A 10,138-nucleotide genomic window follows, 5' to 3' on the forward strand; every position below is an offset into this window, starting at 1 on the left:
ACTAACGGATCTGTCTCAGGCTTGGCCAATGTCACAGTTTTGGCATTGCAATCTAAGATTGCGAAGTTTGGAGAAAGCCAAGTCATACCCAGAATTACATCGAAGTCAACCATTTCTAACATAACCAAGTATACATGAGTATTGCTCTCCATAAAAGTCACGGGACAAGACCTATACACCTTTTCAACTATCATAGACTCACCCACCGGAGTAGAAACACGAATAGGCATGTCAAGCAATTCACAATGTAAATTAAGACCAGTAGCAAATGAGGAGGATACATATGAAAATGTGGATCTAGGATCAAATAATACAAAAGCCATGCAATCACAAACCAAAAGATTACCTGTGATGACAACATCAGATGTCTCCGCTTCAGATCTCCCAAGTAAAGCATAACAATGGGACCTATCATCGATCTGTCCGTTGCCCCTACCATGTTGCGCTGCAGTATTTCCAGTGTGTCCGTCACCCCAGCCGTTTTGGTGACCACCATTACCTCGGCCACCACGCCCTCCAGAATGACGACCTCTTCCATGACCACCTCTACCTCTGACTATTTGAGGTCTGTTACTCTGTTTTGGACAATACCTCTTAATGTGTTCAGTCTCCCCACATCCATAACACTCTGTGGATTCAAGCATAGGTCTCTGTGAGAATGACGAAGTCTGGGATAACCTACAAACTCAGAGAAGTGTTGACCGGTCTGCGGTGGACCCCCAACTACAATCTGCAGTGAAGAATGAATAGATCGGGCTGGATAACCTCCTGAACCCTGCCCTCTAGAGTAAGAACCATTAAACTCACCTCCCTTACGAAACCTTTTAGATGTCGATGCCATGGTGAAGTCATCTGTCTTCACTCCCTCCACCTCTATCACGAAGTCTACCACTTCCTGAAAGTATTTCGCTGTAGCCGCTAACTGTAAGGCTGAAATCCACAAATCTGACCTCAAACCCTTCAAAAAACGGCGAATCCTCTCTTGTGGACTGCAGCAAAGCTGGGTGGCATACCTGGATAATGCACGAAACTTAGCCTCATACGCAGTAACCGACATCCTACCTTGCTCTAGGCTCAAGAACTCATCTCTCCTCCTATCCGGGGGATATACTTCTCCATAAATAAGCTAGAGAATGACGCCCAAGTCGTAGGTGGTGCTTGTGCAGGTTGACACTCCACATGTGACCGCCACCACATTTTGGCATTTCCCTGAAACTGATAGGTTACAAACCCAACGCCAAATCCTTCCACTATGCCCATTTTATGTAGTAACTCATGACAATCAACCAGAAAATCGTAGGCATCCTCAGATTCAGCACCCTTGAAGACTGGAGGTTTCAATTTCAAGAACTTACAGAAAAGTTCATGTTGATCGCTTGTCATTATAGGCCCTGTAGTCAAACGAGGAAACGTGCTTATTTCCAATGAGGCATCCATACGCGGAGCCTCAACATCAGCCTGTGGTACTTCCAAAACCTGAGGTGCTGGTGCAGAAAACACTGGAGGTGTCTGGCCTTGATCAGATAACCCACTAAGGTAAGCAAGAACTTGATTAATCATCTCTGGGGTAGGTTGGGGTGGTAATTCCTCATTCTGCACTTGCTCATTCTCCCCTTCCTCCCCCTCTCTTACTACTTCCTTAGTCGGTGGAGAAGTCACCGCCCTCGTACTAGATGGGCCAGGTGCTTGTCCTCTTCTTCTAGAGGACGTCCTTCCGCGGCCTCTACCACGGCCTCTTGCCACTGCTCCTCTTTGAGCTACAGTCTCAATGGCTGGCTCAGACACCTGTTGTCTTGCCGGTGCTGGTGTTGGCGCGGTTGTTGCACTAGTTCTAACCATCTACGAAATAGAGTGAAGATGGCCAGATACCAATTTGTATCACCTAGATACCAATTGGATCCAAGAAATAGCACGAAAGAAAGAAAGAATGAAATTTTCCTAAAGTCTTATAGCCTCTCAAAGAAAAGTAAAGGCGTCCCCCTACCATTCCTTAAGACTCTACTAGACCCGTTCTTGTGTGATGAGACCAACGAAACTAATGCTCTGATACCAAGTTTGTCACGACCCAAAGCGGGCCGCGAGTGGCACCCACACTTACCCTCCTATGTGAGCGAACCCACCAATCTAAACCCCAACATTTCAACAATAATAAACAGAATATAATGCGGAAGACTTAAGCTCATTAATGAAAATCGGTTATATAATTATTCCCAAAATCTGGAAGTCCTCATCACAAGAACATCTATCCTCAAATTACTAATTCTAAGAGTATCTAGAAAGCTAGAATAAATAAAAACCTAGTCCATGCCGGAACTTCAAGGCATCAAGACATGAAGAAGAAGATCCAGTCCAAGCTAGAAGCGTATGCTCATCCTGAAATCTGGTGTAATGAAGACTGGCTAGAGTTGCGGTTGAGTTGAAGACGACGGTACGTTTGCTGCACTCCACAAACAACAAAAAAACAACAATTACAAGTAGGGGTCAGTACAAAACACGAGTACTGAGTAGATATCATCAGCCAACTCAAAATAGAAAACAGTATATATCAGATAATATCATAAAATCAACTACAATAGTAAACATGCGGCATTTACAATTACCATAACCCTTGGTCACAACACCAAGCACATCAATGAGGACTCACGCCTCCCCATCATACTCATTTGGGAATTAGGTTCATTAAATTGAGTATATTAACATCTTTCAAGATTCATTATCTTTATTTCTCTCGTGTCGGTATGTGACACTCCGCTCCATATACTATCCGGGTGTCGGAACGTAACCCTCCAATCCTCATCATACTATCCTGGTGTTCAAATGTGACACCCAATCCATATTCTATCCTGCTGCTGGAACGTGGCACTCCGATCCATATACTATCCTGGTACCGGAACGTGGCACCCGATCCATATACTATCCTGGTGTCGGAACGTGACACTCCGATACTCATATACTATCCTGGTACCAGAACGTCGCACCCGATCCCCTAATCTCACTACTTTCGTTCATCAAGCCTTCTTTTATACCAAGGCATCATCATTAACAAGGTAGATTAGGGTTTTCAAGATTTAGGATTCAATAGTTTCATCATGCTTATTTTTTCACAATTATATAATCACATTCATGCAAGCATACAATTAAGCATATAGAAGGGTTTACAACACTACCCAATACATATCATTCGCCATTAAGAGTTTACTACGAATACCATAAACCATAACCTACCTCCACCGAAGAATTGAAGTCAAGCAATCTACTTTCCCAAGCTGCGTTCTTCCTCTCTCTCTGTTCTTTTTCTTTTTCTTATTCAAACCCTCTTTCTTTTAACCTAATTAGCATATAATTAAGTATAAAAGATGATAAAATACCCCACTACTTGTTTCAAGGTTCTCTCTTTTAACCCCTAAGTAATTAAATTATTAACATTAAACCACTAACTTTATAATTATAAGCAAGAATAGTCCAAAACGCCCCTTAAAATATTTAACTGGAATCCGACCAAGTTAGGGTCACGCAGTCTGTGACGGGCCATCGTGCTTGCGACGGTCGGTCCTGCTGAGTCGTCACAGAGTTCAGAGACTGAAATTTACTGAAGGGCCTGTGACGGTCTGTCCGGCCATGTCGTCGTGAAGTTCAGAGAGTTGTTCTCAGTACCCAATTTTTCATAATTCTAAGTGTTTTGGAACGACACACCCTCGACGGTCCGTCGTGCCCATGATGGTCCGTCGTGGTATCCGTCGACTCAGACTGTAATTACCAGAAATAAACTCTACTGCTCAAAACGACTAACAGGTCGTTACAACACGAGAAAGGTAAAATTTAGATGTAATTATTGCAGACAGGAGAACAACTGTTGACATCTTCACCACAATACTTCTAAGTGAAAATTTTTGTCATCTTCGAGAAGGCATCGGAGTTTTCAAGAAAATTCATTGAGGGGAGTGTTGGAACTAACACATTCACACCCTAATGTTTTGTATTTCAATATTGTCTCTTAGTTTCTCAAAAAGTCGTTTAGGGTTTTATAATACATGTATATAGTGATTTGTGATATATGTTTCTAGTTAATTGGTAAAAAAATTATTTTGTATTTTAAGTAGTATGAATAGTGTTGTAAGTGGCCATAAGTATCCAAAATAAAACTTGATCATTTCCTATTACATTCCTTCTATTTAATAGAAAAGTACTTACTCCTCTAGAAATTTCAAATCCGCTTTTGTTTTCCAACTTTTGAATAACCAGAACTGGTTGATTCAATATTCGTTTAAATTTATATCAATCTAATCTATGTTGGTATTTCGTGGTCAAACTCTAGTCTTGTGCCGACTGAAAAATCTTGATTTGGAGAATTAGTTAGCCTGATAAACATGCTTTTTCTTCTTAGTGTAATGTTGTTATAAATTTACTCTATGAATTATATGTTTGTATTCAATATTTGGTTAGGCCTGTTTGTTGTGTTCATCATAGAATTTGGCAGCGTATTTCATGTATAAAAGTTTCAAAAATTATGATTCTATGCCATCAGTCGATTCATCTATTTCAGTTGGGAATTTGAAATTTAAAATATTCGAATCACACTATTGTAGAGGAAAAATCTGGGTTGAAGCCAGATGATGATTCTTTCTGTGGATGGAGAAGATTTGGAGTGGTTGTAATATTCGTTCAGTATAATAATAAATTAGATAGAAAATTTTAATTAGATTAAGGCTTGTAAGGTAGGATAATCAAAGTAAAAACAAGAGATTTAACGGTCGAAGTGTTATTATGTGTCTAATGTTGGATGACAGAGGTAAATATATCCATAAAATACGACGAAGGGAAAACATAACCCTTTTATGAAAGTATAAAGGTATGAACCTTTCCCCATATTAAATTTTATTTTGTTCTAGGTTTGTAAAGAACAACTTCGAATAATTGAAAAAAGAAAAACCAAGAAGCAAAACCACAATCACAACCACAACTTCTGTAAATCATACTCTAATTCCTTTTACAGATATTGTTTAATCTAGAAACGAACTACCGGGTTACAAAATTATTGTTGTGCTTTTTGAAATTATTATGTTATGTATTCGATTGTATTATTGTCTTGTAATAAAATTATTTTATTATGTATTATATTTTAAATTTAAATTTTTTATCTTATCGTTAAAATTTGTGCAATCTTCATAGTGAAAATTAATATTAACATCAAATTGTATCACATAGTGAAGAAAATTTAAAAATATATATTTTAAAATTATTAATACGAGATGAAAGTAGTATAGAAAAAATAAAATACTTAGAAAATTTAATATAACATTAAAAAAGAATTGTGAATATTAAAAATTTAACTAATCATATATAACTATATAAAAAAGAACCCTAGGTCCCCTAAATGGCATCACCACACGCAAGAACAAATTTATTTATTTCCAAAACAAACCTTCCTCTTTCATGAAAATATATGTCTTTTATGAAAAGTTGTGACTTTAATAAAGAGTTGCGATTTTTATCAAAAGTTGTGTATTTAATGAAAAGTTGTGACTTTTATGAAAAGTTGTAACTTCAATAAAAAGTTGTGTCTTTAATGAAGAGTTGCGATCGAATGAAAAATTGTGACTCTTATGAAAGGTTGAGAACTTTCCAAAGGGTTGCAACTTTTCCAAATAGTTATAAACTTTATGATAAGAATACAATGTTGGTCACACTACCCTTTGTTTTCTATAAATAAATGGATTTCCTCTCATTTTAAATTAACAAAAAGTCCGATGTTCTTGGAAAATACAATATATTTGTATTTTTCTCCTTTTGAATGTCTTATTGAACCATTGTTTTGTACCAATAAGGTGGTGAATAATATTATTCTATCCTGAGAGGATCTAATTCTTTAAATCTATGGTATATGAGGGGAATAGTTTTTTAAAGGGATATTGTGCATTCAGTTTATTCGATTTTTCCTTTCTATTTCATTTAATTTTTACATATTCTGGTATATTCTTTTAAACTCATTAATTTATGCTTATGATACTAATTGTTGTTTTTAGTACATGTTTTAAACTCTGTTTTTAGGTTTGTGCAAAGTTATTGTCTCTGTTATATCGAACATATACGCATATAGTATGTATATTCATTATACAAAAAATAATTCTTATACTCAGTTCAAAGAATTTATGTTTATACATTATATTAAATTTACAACTTCAAGTACTATCTATAAGCATGAATATTGTCTATTTTTACAGAGATATGAAATTTCTCACTTATCAATTGAAGCAATTCATATGCAAGTTCAAAAATTATAATTGCTTTCATGTTGAAGTGTATTTTTTTTCGAATTTTCTCCTAAGACGTACATCACAATAGTATAATTTATGCAACTTTTTGTTTATATTAGTAAATGCCTTTGTATATACTTATTTTATTCATTATTTTTTTTAATGTTGATTAAACATTCAATGAATTATTATTTCATATATAATTCATTCATTAGAGGTTTTTGTGTTATGTGATAATGACAAATAATCATATTCATGTTGGGATATAGCTAAAAAAATTTAAGAATCTATTTTCCAATTATTTTTAATGTATTAATATTAGTAAAAAAATTAATTGCAAATTCAATGCAATTTTTATTTTTAACTCCGTGAAGCGCGGGCAAATTACCTACTAGTCTTATATGAGAAATAACATGTTAATTACTCCCTCTGTTTCACAAGAATGACCTGGTTTGACTTGGCATGAAGTTTAAGAGTTTAAGGAAGACTTTTAAATCTTGTTGTCCTAAACTAAAGTTAGGTCAAATTTACAAAATTTTCCTTTGATCATGTGGTCTTAAACATGCCATCTCGAAAGCTAAAATGAAAATATTACCAAAAAATGATGGAGGTCATTCTTTTTTAAACAGACTACAGAGGAAAGAAGGTCATTCCTTTTGATGGAGGGAGTAAAATATAATAGAAATAATCATATATTATTTAAAAAGTAAAATAAAGAGTATTAATAGTAGTTCTTCAAATTTGGAGAACTAATATTAAACTCTCCATAATTGGAGAGTAGAGGATCATTGGAGAACTACTATTCAACTCTCCATAATTGGAGTGTAGAGGATTAAATAAAGAATGCTTGGAGAGGATATTCTCTGTTTTACACTCCAAATATAGAGAATAGAGAGTAAAATAGAGTAGGGTAGGAGATGCTCTTTAAGCCTCCTAAAATCAAACTAGAAAGAAGGGATTTACCTATCATATATTTGCATTCCCGAAATAGGAACCAAAATTTGGGTTTAGTTTTTCTCTCTTTAAGGTTTGTAAAATTTAAAGAAAACTTTGCTTGTTTAGGTTTCTGCAATTTCTACCATAATAACATACACTATGATGATATTACAAATATGTATACTTAAATAATGTAAAAATGTAAAAGCGAACAAGGAAGTTGTCTTAACAACCTCAACCACAACCCCACTCCTCCGACCGTTACAATAAAAATAGTAATATGGTGTATCTCTTCTTATATAGAGAGGAGCGTTTAGCCAATCGGCTATAAGGAGAGGGGCGTCAAAACTCATTCTATTGATTCTTGCATAGAAGCTGGTATAAATGATGAAAGTCAGGCCACTAGGTGCGGCCATTCTTCCAGAGCAGAGCTTAAAGAAAGGGTGAGAACTTTAGGTTGTGCATTCAGAAATGTTGGGTCAATCAGGTGTCTTTATTCAAGTGACGGTACAGAAGAGAACGAAACAAAGTGAGAGGCAGGGGGGCAGCGAAAAGAGTCAAGACGATCAAGCTCGACGATTGGGAGAAAGCGTGTACATTCTCACACTCCCTAACTTACAATGGTACCTAGACGACGAGTCAGACGCAGAAGAGCGACGACTGGGGAGCATGTATTTTCTTTTTCTTAGGATAATATGATGGGTCAATCATTTGTTTCATTGGTTCCAACGGTGGAATGGTCCATACGCCCCTCCCCCTCGCTAAGCCAGAAGAAAGAAGAAACTTATCTTTATTAACTATGTTCCTTGTTTGGAAAAAAGGGTCCTTGGGCGCAATCAATATCTATACTCTTGATGCAGTGGACTCCCCAAAGCTACTAGCAGCTATACCTGGAGTCGATCTAACTGCATAGGCAGAGGAGAACTTTCCTAAAATCCTAATAGCAATTGACCGCATTGGAAACGACGAATCACACTCTGAAAGGAGGTTCCAAGAATCGAGACTAGTCTAATAAGTTACTAGCCCAGTGCTACTCCTCCACAGAAGACTTGCTAGATATCTTCTACTCTCTCTCTTGGCTTTGGTTTGCCAAAACCATCCCACATATGAAGCTCTCAGATTACATAAGAATCAATTAAACAAGCAAAACAAAGGCCTTCCTACTGCTATACCCACAATCCAACTGGATGAATTGTCTCGGATGGATGCACCACAAGAAATCTCGACAATGCTTACCTAAGCTACAAAACTCAATAATTGGGTGCCTTAACTAAAGGAGCTAAACCGAAGGATCCCATTCCACCTTATCCTTCGCTGAATCTATCTTTTGTATTTCTCCTAAACTAGAGACGGATTCTATTATTCAACTATGCTAAAACCCTTTTATAAGGCAGGATCGATGGGTCCCTAAGTTCTCTATCTAATATAGGTGGTCCTTTATGGTAGCCAATGATCTAAAGGATTTAGGAGTGCAGAGATAATCAAAAGTTGTACACACACATAAAAAAGCGGTTGGACAGTAACTTTCTGTGTTTTGTTCCTTCCTTCGCAAGCTTGGGATTTTCCTAATGTAATCTCCCTGGGTACGGTTTCGTTGCTCTTTAAAATAATGAAATATCTTTCTCGCCTTATCCTGCTAGAAGCCTTACTGTGTAAGAAGACCTTTTCATTCTTGTCCTTCAATGACAGTGGATAAGTAAACTAGGGTTGGAATGCTATTTATCATATATGTGGATTACTTGGCCGATTACCTGATTTCCATCTAGTATAAAATTTTCATCACGGTCTCGTTGCACATCAGCAAAGAACACATTTAGCACGCAACCTTATTTTTACAAATGTACCAATTTTAAAAAATAGGTTTCCCATCTAAAGTAACGTGAAGTATTTTCCTCTTGTCTTCTTCTTCTTAAAATATGTCCAACAATATTTGAGAGTTCATCACCTTTTCTTGGTTGAGTGGATAACAAACATCCTGACCACTTTATTATCCCAACTGTGTTGCCTACAATGTGTCTTCCTATTTCTTTTGTTACTTACACGTCTTTCATGCCTAGGAGAGAGATCCCCATCCCTATCCACTTTATCAAAACATTCATCTAGTATATTATCTTCCTCATCCTTATCAAAAGAACCATCGCCCAAATCAATAACATAAGCATTTAACGGGATAAACTCTTGCTGCTACGGCCTCTACTTTATTATTCTTTCCAATCACACTTTTAAGCATAAATTTTAAAGATCGTGGACTTAATTTTCCATTCAATATAGGAGGTGACACATTCACTTCTTCATCAACCAAATCAGCGCACCTAGGAGCACCCTTCTCCCCTGATTTTTCTTTGAAAAAATAAAATTATTTGTGAGATTAGCTTGAGAAAGTGATGACATGCCTTTCACCAAATCTTTGTCATTCCCTTTGGACAAAATGAATTGTCCAGATTCACCTTGAAGTTTTCTAAACGACTCCAAAGATTGGATAGGGACCTCGTGAGCTAAGGTGTTCAAAGTTAGTATGGGTTGCTTGATCATTAAATTATTGGATTTGAGTGCCATGGTAACCTCACAATCTTTAATAATCTTATTTACTTCAGGAGCAGAAATGTGTAATGTTGGAGCCATAACATTACCATATTTTACGGTATCCTTCATGAAATCTTCAAAAATATTCGAGCATGGTAGCCATGATAGCCATTTTGAGGAATTGCTTTGCGAACCTGGAGAAACATTAGATGATGCCTTCCTATGTATAACCATGTTGTGAGTTCCTCTCCCTTTGTTTAACTCCTTGTCTAGCATTATTGCTAATGATACACAATGTATTCACTCGTATTCATGGAAGTTAAAACTACTATTCTGGTAGCTTGATGTACCAATTTTTCAACATGTTGGGGACCTTATTTAATGATTTGTGTTATTTTTATAGCTGTACAAAAAACTGTATCACG

This window comes from Solanum lycopersicum, chromosome 11 (assembly GCF_036512215.1).
Source record: "Solanum lycopersicum chromosome 11, SLM_r2.1".
NCBI lineage: Eukaryota > Viridiplantae > Streptophyta > Magnoliopsida > Solanales > Solanaceae > Solanum > Solanum lycopersicum.